We start from the raw sequence: 13,847 nt of genomic DNA on the forward strand, positions 1-13,847 counted from the left end.
CTGATTGAATGGTGAAAGTGAGGAAGAAAAGTGAATAGGTGTTATCCAGACATATGACATGAACGATAGAATGTATAATGATTTAGCCATTGAAATTTACTGAGACACAGCAGCAAGTTTAGGGAGAAAGGTGATGAGTTTCATTTTGGACTCACCGCATTTGAGGTATTTTGGGTATTCCATGGGTACAAGACAAGCAGGTAGTTTGAAGACCAGGGTCTGACACTGTGAGCAGAGTGTCTGGAGTAGAGACAAAGGTGTGGGATTCCTGATTTTGCAGGTTACAGCTGGCCCCCTCAGTAGGATTGAGATGGGACTCTGGGGGAGTACTACCATTAAGAATTAGGATTGCTGCGGTGCCTGGGTGGCTCAGTCGGTTCAGCATCCAAGTCGATTTCCACTCAGGTCATGATTCCAGGGTCGTGAGATCAAGTCCTGCGTAGGACTCCGTGCTAAGCATGGAGCCTGCTTAAGATCATCTCTCTCTCCAACTCTGCCCCTCTCCCCACCTCGCACTCGTACTCTCCCTCTAAAAATAAAAATAAAGGTGTGTGGGACACCTGGGTGGCTCAGTCAGAGGAGCGTGTGACTCTTGATCTCGGGGTTATGGGTTCAAGCCCCACATTTGGTGTAGAGATTAGTTAAAAATAAGATATTTTTTAAAAAAGAATTAGGGCTTCAGGTCTTACAATCTCTTAAATTAGAACCCAACCTCTTTTCAGCCACATGTTTATATAGTCCCTAAGTAAATCATATCTTGTCTGTGCAAACTCCTCAGGTTTAATTACAACCCTTCCTGGCTGGGTGCTAGTGATTGAGAATCTGATTGAGAATCAGATACACTATTTTCCTCCAATGGAAACCAAGTGCTGAGTAAAGAAAAGCAGAAGAATTTAACATTTTCACGTCTTTCTCCATCCTCTCTAGCCTCTTCATGCAACAAACCAACATTCATGAGACCGTATGCACAAGCCAGGCTTGTGCGTGCCACGCTCAGAAAACCATGTGCGAACTGGGGGTGTGATTTATCATTATACATAATAATTATTTGCTATTAAACTTTAATTGCACACCCATACAATGAAAAATTAAATTTGGTATAAGGCTTGTTTGTGGACAACCTTGCACCACGCCAGTACCACCTTTGGTACAATCTTTTATATTTCACATCGTCACAGTGGGATATCGGGAAAAGTTTTCAATTAGCAATAATCACAGCTCAGATAAGCCTCATTGACTACGATCCTGCCCCTGTACAAAGCTACAATCCTCTACATTTCAAACGTCATAACAAACGTATTTCAAACGTCCAAAATAATTTGGCTCGCTTTCCTGCTTTTGCTACATACAAAAATAGTGGCCCTGTCAGCAGGTATTCAGTATGTTGACTATTACATTCATTAGGACTCCTGGTTGCAAGCGGCAAAAACCCATCTGAAACCAACTTCGAGAAAAAACAACTATTGCCCTTGATAGCCAGGTAGCTCAATGAACCTAAGCAAAAGCCGCAGAATCCGAAAAATCAGGGAACATCACTACCAAGACGCTTTACCCATTGGGATTTCAACTTGTTTCTGCTTCTCTTTATAAGTTAGTTTCACACATTGTTATTGTACATCATCCTCTCCATGGGGTGGGAAAGATGTCACCCCAGGCAGGTTTCGGCTGCTTCCTTTCCACTCAGGTTGCTTTCTCCCCATGTTCAGGTAGCAAGAACAAGGAATGATTCTGTTTGGTGGGGAGACACGATATTTCACTGGGCCAGGCCTGGGCCAGAGAGAGAGATTTGCCACTACAATAAAGAATATGGCAACTCTTTTGAGGTCTATCAAAGAAAATCATTACCATACAATCCAGTCATTACCATACAATCCACACAACAGTGATGTTGAAAATCTAATCTTTTGGGTGGCATGAAACAAGCTGTGGCAATACCTCAGAATCATCCTTCTGAATGTGAATTCTCATTGGGGAGTATTGTGCGCATAGACAGAGTAAGATTGGGGGTGGAAGCCTCAATGTCCCCGAGCATCCCTAAAATATCATATTTGTCGTAAATGTCAACCTCTAAAAAATGAGATATGAAAATCATTTTCAGTTACTTTTGAACCCAAACTTGCCAAGTTTAGTCTAGATTTTACTACATGCAAGACAAGTTTAATAAAGAGTAATCTAAACCAGTAACTTTTAATTTGGTGAACAAGCTAATTTTTTCATGATCCATTAATCACATACTCACACGGTATTCTCTTCACAAGATTCTGTTTTTTAAAAATAACATCAGCATGACATCTTATAAACATTAATTACAGATTTGAGTAAAGAGGAAGTATATCTCTAGCCATGATTCCTGGGAGAACTGAAAACTAATGAGCATTTACTGTAGCTCAATTCTCTTTACCAGGCCTTCTTCAAAAACAAAAAGTTATAGAGACCAAAAAGCCATTTTCCAAACATGATAAAACCAAACAACACTGTTTGCAAGATTCACTTACTGGAATGGGAACACTTAAGTGATCAAGAAACTAATACATTTCATAATATGGTTAACAGCAAAATGTACAGCTTATGTGAATTTTGTTTTCCAGTCAAGGTTCACCAGGAATTCAAAATATACAATTAGTTTTATTACTCACATTACAAAGTCATTTTTATGGAAAACTAGCCTAGAATATGTTTTACGCCGAAATGTCATCTGAGTCTTAAGTAAAGCAAATTTGAGATGAATAAGACATTCAGTGCTCCCTTTAAAATTATTGCACCAAACTTCAATTAGGCTTTAATATTCCAGAGGCCTTGGCATGTGGACTCTATTATGTAAGTCAATTTTTTTAAACACTGATTTGATATTTTGGACCTTGTATAAAACTATTTTCTATAAATTTCTCTAGAATTCCAACTCTAAGGAGACTTTTTATTTATTTTACTTTTTAAAATTTATTTGAGAGACAGAGTGTGTGTGCGTGTCTGTGTGCCAGTGGGGGAGAAGGGCATAGAAAGAGGGAGAGAGAATCTTGAGCAGACTCCACGCCCAGCATGAGCCCAATGCAGGGCTTGATCCCATGACCTGAGTCGAAATTAAGACTTGGACACTCAACCAACTGAGCCTCCTAGGCGCCCCTCTAAGGAGACTCTGAATCTGGCCATTGTAACTGATCTGACTCTCAATATCATGAAGACTGAACCGGTTCTCTGACTGTAAGCTCCGTGTCCTTTTCTCATGCAAACGATATTCTGTGCAAGTGTGCATTTGATATATCACAGGTGCAGAGAGCATAGATGACATGGTAGTGTAAAGACGGACATTTGAAACCCCTTTAGATTTGTGCATGCCTTTTTTGAAGCTTGTAAAACTTGCTGGAATGTTAACAAGTAAACTGAGAAAGTAGCAGGACACGGGAACTGCAATCAGAATGACACAATCATTGACATGTCTCCTTGGACAAGTCCTTCACTGTCCCCGTGCCTTAGTTTTGTTTTTAAGTGGAGATAATAGTAGTTACATCAGAGGCTTGTTTGTGGCAATAAATAAAATGATGAATGAAAAACCTGGCATGTAGCCACTTCACAAATAGTTACTGTTATTATTTGGTTCTGTTACAAGGAGTAAGCCTCAGCTTTGAGCATTTAATATCAATTTTGGTTGAGAAACAAAAGTTATTTTTTGGATTTATCACTAGGGACAAACCTAATGCCAACAGTGACTTTACTCAAACTTGCCAATGGATGTATATAAATGTAAAATGTCCAGAAGGAATGTTAAATAGCCATGTCCCACAGTTCTGGATTCCTGAGAACCCAATTCCATGCTTGGTGTTGGCCATTAATATTCTTGATCACACAACAGGAAAGTCTGATGAGCATCTGCCTCGGTTTACCCCTCAAAATGCTAGGCTTAGCCTGTGCAATAAGACTTCAAATTCCTCAGGTGCCTGGATGGCTCAGTTGGTTAAGCGTTTGGCTCTCAATTTCAGCTTAGGTCATGATCTCACAGTTCATGGTTTTGAACTCATCATCAGGCTCTGCGTTAACAGCGCGGAGCCTGCTTGGGATTCTCTCTCTCCCTCTCTCTCTCTCTTTGCCCCTCCCCACGCAAACACATGAGCTCTCTCTCTCAAAAATAAATAAACATTAAAAAATAAAAAGTTCCTCAGGTGAGCAGAAATCCAAATTGTGTTTTGTAATGCCTTTTGTTGCTACTGTATCATTAGCAGTTTTTCCACGTCAGTAAGTATCATTTTACAACATAATTTTAAATGGATTCACAATATAGATGTGCTGCTATAATTTGTTTCAGATTTGTGCTTGGCTTCTAGTTCAGGCAAGGCACCTTGTATATCCTTGCTACTTTGTAAGTAGAAAGTGACCTTGACTTGAGTCTTAATGCCTAGGCACAGCCTTACTATGGTTTTGTAGACCTGACTGGTTAAGACATCGTGGGCTCTGACGTCAGTCTGAACTCACACCCCAACCTTGGAAAAATTGGTTAGCAATGCCAGTGCCGGTTTGTACATCTGTTAAGTAAGGATGATCATAATGCCACCTCATAAGATGGGGGTGATTCAATCTGAATATGTAAAGTACTTAGCACAGTGCCTAGCACAACAAAAACACTCAATAAATCTTAACTATTGACAAAAAAAAAAAAAAGAAGAAGAAGAAAAAAGCAGCCTCTGGCACCCATAAGCTAGCCAGGCCTTCCCAGCTGCTTCTGGCTGTTTTCCTACTCACCATAAACGATGTCACAGAGTATTAGACAAGCCCACTTTAGTGACCGCGGCCAGTAGGTGACCCACTCTATAATCCTGCCTGAACACGGACAAAACACAAACGTTGTCCAAACCACAAATGAGGAAACAGCCCTTCTCCCAGGCAATGAGCGGCTGCTGCTTCCTTGCCCATTAGAGCCTCAGCATTACTCTGGTGTCCTCCTAGGTAAGATGTCCTCAAATATCCAACCAGAAAAATCCCTTCTTGTTGGCAGCATCCAATGCAAAGCCAAGCCCCAGTTCCTTACCTCCTCCCCGAATAACCTAACACAAGCCCAAATTCTCTAATAAGCCCTTTCTAACCTCCTCACCGAGGGAGACGCCTCACAGCTCTGCAAGGTATACATTCTCCCTGGCCACAGCGCACGATAAACCCACCTTGTTCCACTCAAGCTGAACGAGTGTGTTCCCGGTGGTCTTCAGCTGGAGGGCACTGCTGGTATTATTCTGGAGCCCTTTCTTCATAATGGAACTACAATGTAGGAAGCTTGTTTTCACCTTGGAACTACATCCGTGTATCATTTGGAAAAGCAGAGGTAGGAGCCAAGAAGCAAAGGTCATCTCCACTTGACTTGAGAGAAGCATCAACACAGATTAGGGATTAAGAAGCACTGCAACCTTTGGGCCCCTGGCTGGTTCAGTCGGTGGAGCATGCGACTTGATCTCGGGGTTGTGGGTTCGAGTCCCACGTTGGGTGTAGAGACTAAACATAAAATCTTTAGAAAAAAGAAGAAGCATTGCAACTTTTGTAAAAGGGTCACAACTTTTTATCAGAATATTGTTTAACCACAAAACAGACTGTTAGAATGTTGGCCTGCATATTACTCAAGACTAAAAAGTTTTAAGTGTCTAGCTGTTAAGGCCGTAGGTTGTTCCTAATTTATAAATGGATTGTTCTAGAAATTCACTTAAAGTTCGTTGGTAACAGAGCTTCCAATTTAAACCATATCATAAATGATCATTAGGTTTACTGTTCATCCCCAAAGCCTATTTATTCCTGAATACATGTGAAGTACTATTTCAAATGCACCATCATTTATGCCTTACTGTCCAGGTAAAAATGCATTCTCACTGTGGGACTTCCGTCTCACCAATATAGCCAAAAATAGCAGTGTATATCATGCTAGGTGCCAGTAACCTAAATTCCTACAAATGTAGAAACGGTATGCCCAGGACAGGGTTTATCAGAGTGCACAGCAAGAACCTTGGAGTTAAAACGGCAGGGATGGTTAATTCGGTGAGTCGGGCGCTGAAAAATGTATCAAGGAGTCGAGTGAGCGAGCCCACCCCTAGCTCTCTGCCCTTGTAAGAGTATCATGGCGGGCTGCCGCGCTTAGCCACGTTCCAGCACAGACAATAAGGCCCAGAGGGGAAGACGAGACTTTATGCCAGAGCGATCCCTTCCTGAGGCAGGGGAACCTTCTCTTAGAGAAGTGCTCCCTCCCTCCTACAATTTCCCTCACCGTGCAAATTTCTCTCATTGGCCCAGGAGTGTATCACATGACCATGCTGAAACTGACCACCGCAAGAGGTAAAGTTCTCAGAATCACCTGGGAGCTTTGGAAACAAAATTCCAATTCTCAGCAACAGTAGGTTTTAAAAGTTCCCCAGCTGTTCCCAGAGTATACTTAGAAGCCAGGCCTACTGCCCAAGCCTCATCAAGTTTCACCCCTGCCTGGGCTTTGGGGCTCTGCCAGCAGCCATGGCGCAGGGAACAGCTAAGGCCATGGGTGACCCACGAACTACACCTAGCACGCGGACACACCTTTTGCTATAGCTAAGAAAAGGGGTGTCTGCAGCTCGGTCCACCCGCTAGAAGAAGAAAGTAAAAAGATTTGTTATAAGAGATCTGACGCCTATCTTAATCCTTAATCCCCTGGAAAAAGTGGAAAATGAAGAAAATACCTTATAAACTTCTGCTCCTGAGTGTTGTTAAACATACAAGCCTGTAGACCAAGGTGGCTGTAAGGCTGTGGCACCTTACGGAAGCAAAGCAAAATCTAAGTCTCTAAATGCCTCAAGGTTACGAACTCAAAACGCTACGAACAACCAATCACAAACAGCCCACGAGGCTTGAAGCGATAGCCCATCCACCATCTCCTGGCTTTGCCTCTGCCTTTCCTCCAGAAAATCTCTCGCCGGAGCTCCGGTCCGCGGAGCCCACCCAACCACTTCCGGTTCGGTGCTGCCACATTCAAAAGGACTTCGGCTCAAATAAACCCTTAACATTTTTCATATGCCACCGTTTATGTTTGAAGAGTTCTCATCTCAGAGCAGGGAGCCGGAGGAGGCCCCCCACAGCCCCCAGCAGCCCTGAGCAAGGAGAAGTACCTGCTGAGCCCCTCGAAGTCGCTGCTCTGTAGGGATGGCGGGCAACCCCCTCGGATCCGGGTTCTGGCTCTGCAGCGGCACCTGCAGCTTCCCGCCTCATGAGCTCTCAGGCGTTAATGGCTTATTTGAGCATTTCTTTTTCCACACGGCTCCAGAAAGCGGCTGGCGTTGGACTGGGTCCGACTTCAAAACCAGACCGGGTCCCGGGCGGACTGGTTCCGCCCTTGAAACTGGTCCCGGAAAGGACTAGGTCCGCCTTAGAAACTGGGCCGGGTCCTGTGGGACGCCTCACCTGGATAAAATTTTGTCTTAAGGCGGAACGAGTAATAAAGATAATCTTCAGTTACAGTGGCCAGCCACAGTGAAGAACTTTTAACCATCTTAGATATTATCAATTTACAATATGCCCTAAAGAAAAAGGGGGCTTCACACTCACTGTAAAGGGGAGACAGAGGGGTGCCCGGAGGCTCAGTTAAGCATCTGATGCTTGATTTCCACTCAGGTCATGATCTCAGGGTTCATGAGTCCGAACCCTATGTTGGGGCTCTGCGATGGCATGGTGCAGCCTGCTTGGGATTCTCTCTCCCCCTCTCTCTCTGCCCCTCCCCTGCTAGCCCTCTCACTCAAAAATAAATGAATAAACTTAAAAATAAAGACAATTCTTTTCCTCCTCTACACTTTCTGGCGACCAGCATAAGACCCGCAGGGCCACCCCACTCACTCTGGAGCGTACAGACAGCATCCTGGGAAAACTGGCACAAGCCAGCAAAGGGTAAGAATTCTTACCAAAATCAACTCTCCCAGACCTCTGTTGCATGGTTGAGAGAAAGTAAATTTCATGTTTTCCCTTCCTTTCCAAATTCAGATTGGCAGAAAATATATCAGTTATTCATCCTTTCTCTCCCAACGACAGGTATTGTGGCCAGATAAGGCTGGGCAGAAACGCGGATGGCATTCCATTTGCAGCTAGGGTCCTACCAACCGTTACAATACCCCAGCAATTGCGGCTCTCAGGGGGACTGTCCAGGTCTTTCTCTCTATTGGGTATTTTTCACAGTGGCTCTGGATTTGGGTAACTAGTATCATCTGCACCTCTTTGAGAACCCCTCTTAGCTCCATGGGGTGGTTCAATACTGCCAGAAATATTTACTGTTTGCTCCAGCTGAAACCTGACAAGATACTCAAAGGGATTTTTTTAAGTAGCTCTGTGGTCATAAATTAGCCAAATTGGAAGCTGATATTCAGAGCCTGATAAGAACTTTTTAGGCCTTCTCCCCTAAGCTAAAACAAAAATGTTTGCCCAGAAGAAAGAAAAGCATTCTAAAGGCACTGTGGAAGGATTTACTAAAATGTTGTAAAGAAACCCAGCTGTAAATCTAGAACAACAAATCGTTTGATTTGTTGCAGATCTTCTCCCTGATACAAAGAAGCAAATGGAGGGGCGCCTGGGTGGCGCAGTCGGTTAAGCGTCCGACTTCAGCCAGGTCACGATCTCGCGGTCCGTGAGTTCGAGCCCCGCGTCGGGCTCTGGGCTGATGGCTCAGAGCCTGGAGCCTGTTTCCGATTCTGTGCCTCCCTCTCTCTCTGCCCCTCCCCCGTTCATGCTCTGTCTCTCTCTGTCCCAAAAATAAATAAACGTTGAAAAAAAAAAAAAATCAAAGAAGCAAATGGAGGCTCCCGCACTTCCATGGCTGGGTCAGTGGCTACATATTCAGATTGCAACCTTATTCTTTGAAGAATTAAAAACAAATGCACTACAGTATCAGTCTTTCTAAGAACAGAAATGCAGCTCTAGAAACAATACAAGGCCCACCTATCCTCTCTACCAATCCCAAATCCTCCCCTATTCATCTCAAAAGGCTTGCACATATTGTAAAAGATCTGGCTTTAAGAAACAAAAGCTCCTCTTGGAGAAACATTTTTTCTCTGTGCCTTTGAGATGCAAATGTTCTACCTAGTTTTCTCTAGGAACTCAGAGCCATCTCTTGAAGTACTGACTTCGGGGAGATAATTCTTACCAGAAAAACAAAAAGAAGCTATTTGGAAATTAGGTGAATGAATCCAGAAATATTAATAAAAGCTCTAGCCATCTGAGCAAGTAACCTTAACTTATTCTATCTGCCAGAAACACAATTTAGATACAACCATTCTTTTTAAACTAGTGAGTTTTGGGGTACCTGGGTGGCTCGGTTGAGCGTCCAAAATAAATAAATAAACATTAAAAAAATAAAAGCTAGTTTAAGTTTGTCGGTTTAATTAAAATAGGCATTAAACAGAATACTTCAATTCTACCTAGGTTTACTAAAAGTCAAATAAGCTAATATGTTATCTGTGTTACATAATATGTCAGCAAGAACGGTTAACTGGGGCTCAGTCAGTTAAGCATCCAACTCTTGATCTCAGCTCAGGTCTTGATCTCAGGGTCATGAGTTCAATGAGAATGAAACGGAAATGAAGCCTAGTTAAAAAAAAAAAAAAAACAACAATGGTTAGCTGTTTAACATCTCATGAAATTTTCATAAGCACAGTAATCTAAATATAATTGTTAAGAACAAGTGAATTAAATAAATGTAAGTGAAAGTTTTAAAAGATATTTTTCAACAATAAATATGGTTTGTGGTAGGTCTACTTAAGATAGTTGCCAAAATCTTGAGAACTTGAAACCTTAGTTATACTGAGATAAGTTAAATGAGGGTTATTCACTGACTATCTTAGTCATTCCAAATATGATAAAATACTAAAACAGCAAATACTGAACATGGGTTTATCCACTTTTGTCTTTCTTTTACAGAGGAACTAAATATATTGGGATCTATTAGTAAATATCTTTTGTGCCACACTGAAAATTTTACTATGAGAAAGAAGGTACTTCCAGAAATTGTGACATGTATTTATAAATTTCCCGAATCCATAGAATGCTAGTGTAACAGACAGTCACATCGCTGACTTCTTAGTTTTCACAAGGAATAAAGGATCCTAAGGGGTAAGAATTCTAATCAACATAATTAGTAATTACAACTACTTAGGAATAATAAGGGTGCAAGGAAACCACTGGGTCTGTCTGTAACCTGAACCGGGCCCTGAACTCTCCTAGTTTCCTCAAACGTCTGGCTACAACTCTCCAGACTGACATTTCCCATTTTCTCCCACCCTTCTGACTTGGAATCACTAAGCACAAAGACTGCCCTGGAACCTCCCTGGAAGAAACCATTCCAGTCCTTCTCACTGCCGACACCACAGCCAAACTTCAGGGACTGGAACCCTGGGTCCACATCTCCCCCATTAAAAAGGCCTCCCCCAGACTCTTGGAACCACATACCAGCTGCAGACCTAAAATTAAAGTTGATTAGGGAGGTTCCTCCCCAGAAGCAGATGGCATCTTGAGGTGGACAGTTCCTCCAAGATCATGGCTCAAGAAGATCTTCATCTCCAATATGAAACCTTTATTCCTTTTGCCTTTCTGCTACTTGCCTCTCCTCCCTGTGAATGCACAGGAAGATGATGCTCTTTAACTCTGGCAACGATCACTGAATGTACTGCTAAGGCCATAGCTACACAACAAAGTCTCTGGACTTTCTTGCTAAGATGGTTTCAGATAACAGAACTGCTTTAGCTTACTTCTTGGCTGAAAAAGGAGGAGCTTGTGCCACAGCAAATACCTCCCACAATACCTGGATCAGCACCTCTGGTGTCGCAGCAAATATGATAAATTAACACATCAGCCACTTGGCTAAAACAGGTTGATGTCCCTTTCTTTGATTTATCTGATACCAATTGGTTTGGCTCATGGGGGCCCTGGCTAAGGCTTCTGTATAGTTGTCATCGTAATGTCCCTTGTACACTATGTTCTCTCAAATGCCTTAAATGCATGTTCACAGCCGTCAGCAGTACATACATCGAATGGTCTCACTGGGCTTGGAGAACCAGAAACAAGATAAACGAGGAGATGAACAGGAAAAACATTTTTTCCATGGATCTGACATCATAACCTAGGAGTTTCACAGTGAGACAAAGAGCAACTTTGATGGTGGCCGAGAGTGGCACTAATACCAAAGTTCTGGTCACTCCTTCACGTAGAAGATGACCAAAAGGGGGGAATGGTTAATTCAACAAGGAGGCTGTTAGACTGAGGTAAGTCTAACGCCTTGGCAGCCTGAAACGTAAGCCTGTGAATGTCTCAGTGTTATGAAATAAAATACTAAAGATAGCCAATCACAAACGGCCAACCAGTCTTTACACTGTAGCCAATCAATAACTTCCTTATTTCTGCCTTTTCTCTATAAAGTCTCCCTCTGAGCTCCTGACACTGAAGTGCTCTGAGTGCTTCTGGTTTGGCACTGATTCCGACTGATTTTTGCCTGAATTCTTCAAGATTTTTTAATATGTTTCAGTGTATTATTTAACAAGGGAGACTTCCTCTCTGGAGTCTTTTCTGACACTCTCCCTCCTCATAGGGAGATGTAAGCACCTGTGTCTGCTCTCTTCCGTCCTGCTCTGTCAGAGAGCATGTGTGACGTTTGCATTTATTTGTATGCTGCTGTGCCCCTCCTGAAATGTGTCTTCTTCAAGGCCAGGGTAATATCTGCATTCTACTTTGTGCGTCTAGCATCCAGTACACAGGAGGCGCCATAAATCTTTGTTGAGTGGGGCCTCCTGGCTGGCTCAGCAGGTAGAGCATGTGACTCGATCTCAGGGTTCTGAGTTCAAGCCCTCACACCGGGCATAGAGATTACTTAAAAAAAAAAAAATACATTTGTTGAATGAATGAATTAGGTCGAGGAGAAATGGCCAAGAAGTGCCTAATATTAATGGCAAGCGTTTATCCAAAACCTATTATATGCTAGGCCCTACGCAAATGCAAGTACATGGAGTAGATTTAATCCTGAAACAACCCGATGAGGTAGGAGCCACTATTACCTTTAAATGTAAGAGAACTGCATCTCACAGAGACTAATCACTTGTCTAAGGTCACAAACTAGAAGTGACAGGTGTGGCACTGGATCACAGAGCCCACCAAGTCCTTTACCTTTACACTCAAGAGGGAGAAGGATGCTTCACCCACATTAAAGGAGAAGGCTTCTATAGTGGTTCCTAATCTAGAGAAGGCCGCAGAGGGGACTGTCATTGGTGGGATTTGTAGCTTTGGAGATCCTGGAGGCTTCTGCATTCTTGGATTGTTTAGGGGGAACAGGGAAGAAGGTGTGGCTCAAGGACATAAGAAGGGGTGGAAATGGAGAGACAAGAAAGGATCTAAAGTCTTGCCCTGCAAGGTTAGAATCTGAAGAGGAAACCTCCATTCTCCCACAAGAAACATTTTTTAAAAAGCTAATATTCAGTTGTGGTTTAGCCACGGCAATTACTTCTGCCCTGGAGCTTCCCCTGTCATTTATGGGGAACATCACCATCAAGGGCTCATTCCTAATAAACCACAACCTGAAGAATCACAGCTCCAGTTCTGGTCCACCACTGTATTGTCATTATAGACATAGGTCACTATCTGTCCATCTTCCCCCAACCTGTCCCTCTCACGGCCCTTATTCTGGCCAATGGATCTATTGCTCACTCAAATCATTAGGCCAGAAAATCTGGACCTCTCTTGAGATTTCTCCTTTCCTCTCCCCCGTCACATCCCATGGGTGACTTGAGTTTTGGGGATTCTATTTCATAAATCTGTAATCCGTTTATTTGTTAAACATTTATTGTGTGCCAGGAATATGCAGTAATGAACTGGATGAGATTCATCCAGTTCCCCGCAGCTCTGCCCTCCCAGCTTCAAAGAGATGGGCATCTTATGGAGGATATTTTGCAAACGAACAGCCCATTGTACTGCGGAGTACAGTAAACACAAGAAACGGAGAAGTAGAGGGCTGGGAAGGGGTATGTAATTCACCTGGGGAAGCCCGAGGGTTGTTCTCCTGACAGTATCCAAATTGAAATGTGAAGGATGTCTACCAGGAAACCCAGTGAAGCGGAGGACAAGTGCAAATTTCTGGAGGTCAGAACAGAGCCCAGAGTGTGGAGAACCGGCAGTTCACCACGACATCAGAGGCTCAAAGCTGGTCTCTAGGCCGCTCTCAATCCAGTAACTACACTACCCACTTTCCACCCCTCAAAGAAAGCAAAAAACCCAGCACCGTCCTTCCTGTGCCTGCAGGTTTGCCCTTCAAAAGTCTCGGAGCACTTGCCATAGGTTCATCAAAGATGTCCTGAGCACCCCCTCAGGGCAGGTACCTTCCAGGACCAGCCTCACAGTACTTTCCCCCTTTAGGGAGTATTCAATGTATTGCACCAGACCTTGAGGGAGGAACTTTTGAGTGCTGGGGGTTGAAAGACCACGCTGGAAGCGGGACTTAAGATGTTAACGACCAGGCAAGGACTCATGGGCCTCATTGCTCACCCGCTGTCACTGGAGGGCTCCAGGTCTGCCACTACCTTGTCCCAACCCAGCTATGCCCCAGTGCTTTCTTCACTCCCCCTTCCTTCGCATATCTACACCCGACTCCGGCCAGACGTCCTCCTCGCGTAGCCACACTCGGCGGCGCGCAGCTCTGCTAAGATGGCCCACGCGGCGCGGCCAGTGGCTGCTGGAGGGCAGCGGCCGGCAAACCTGCCCGCCGCCAGCGCCCACCCCAGAGAGGCTGTCTCCTGGGCGCCTGCCACCCCCGGGCCAGCCACCTTTCCCACGAGGGCGGGAGGGGCCGTCCTGCCGAAAGACCACCGCCAAGGGCAGCGATCCCCGCCGCAGCC

General features: G+C 43.9%; 1 pseudogene; it reads right to left on the minus strand.

Annotated features, from left to right (window-relative positions):
• Positions 1–1,149: 1,149 nt before the first annotated feature.
• LOC123595596 lies at positions 1,150–1,263 on the minus strand (annotated as a pseudogene).
• Positions 1,264–13,847: the final 12,584 nt, after the last annotated feature.

Source organism: Leopardus geoffroyi, chromosome X (assembly GCF_018350155.1).
Source record: "Leopardus geoffroyi isolate Oge1 chromosome X, O.geoffroyi_Oge1_pat1.0, whole genome shotgun sequence".
Lineage (NCBI taxonomy): Eukaryota > Metazoa > Chordata > Mammalia > Carnivora > Felidae > Leopardus > Leopardus geoffroyi.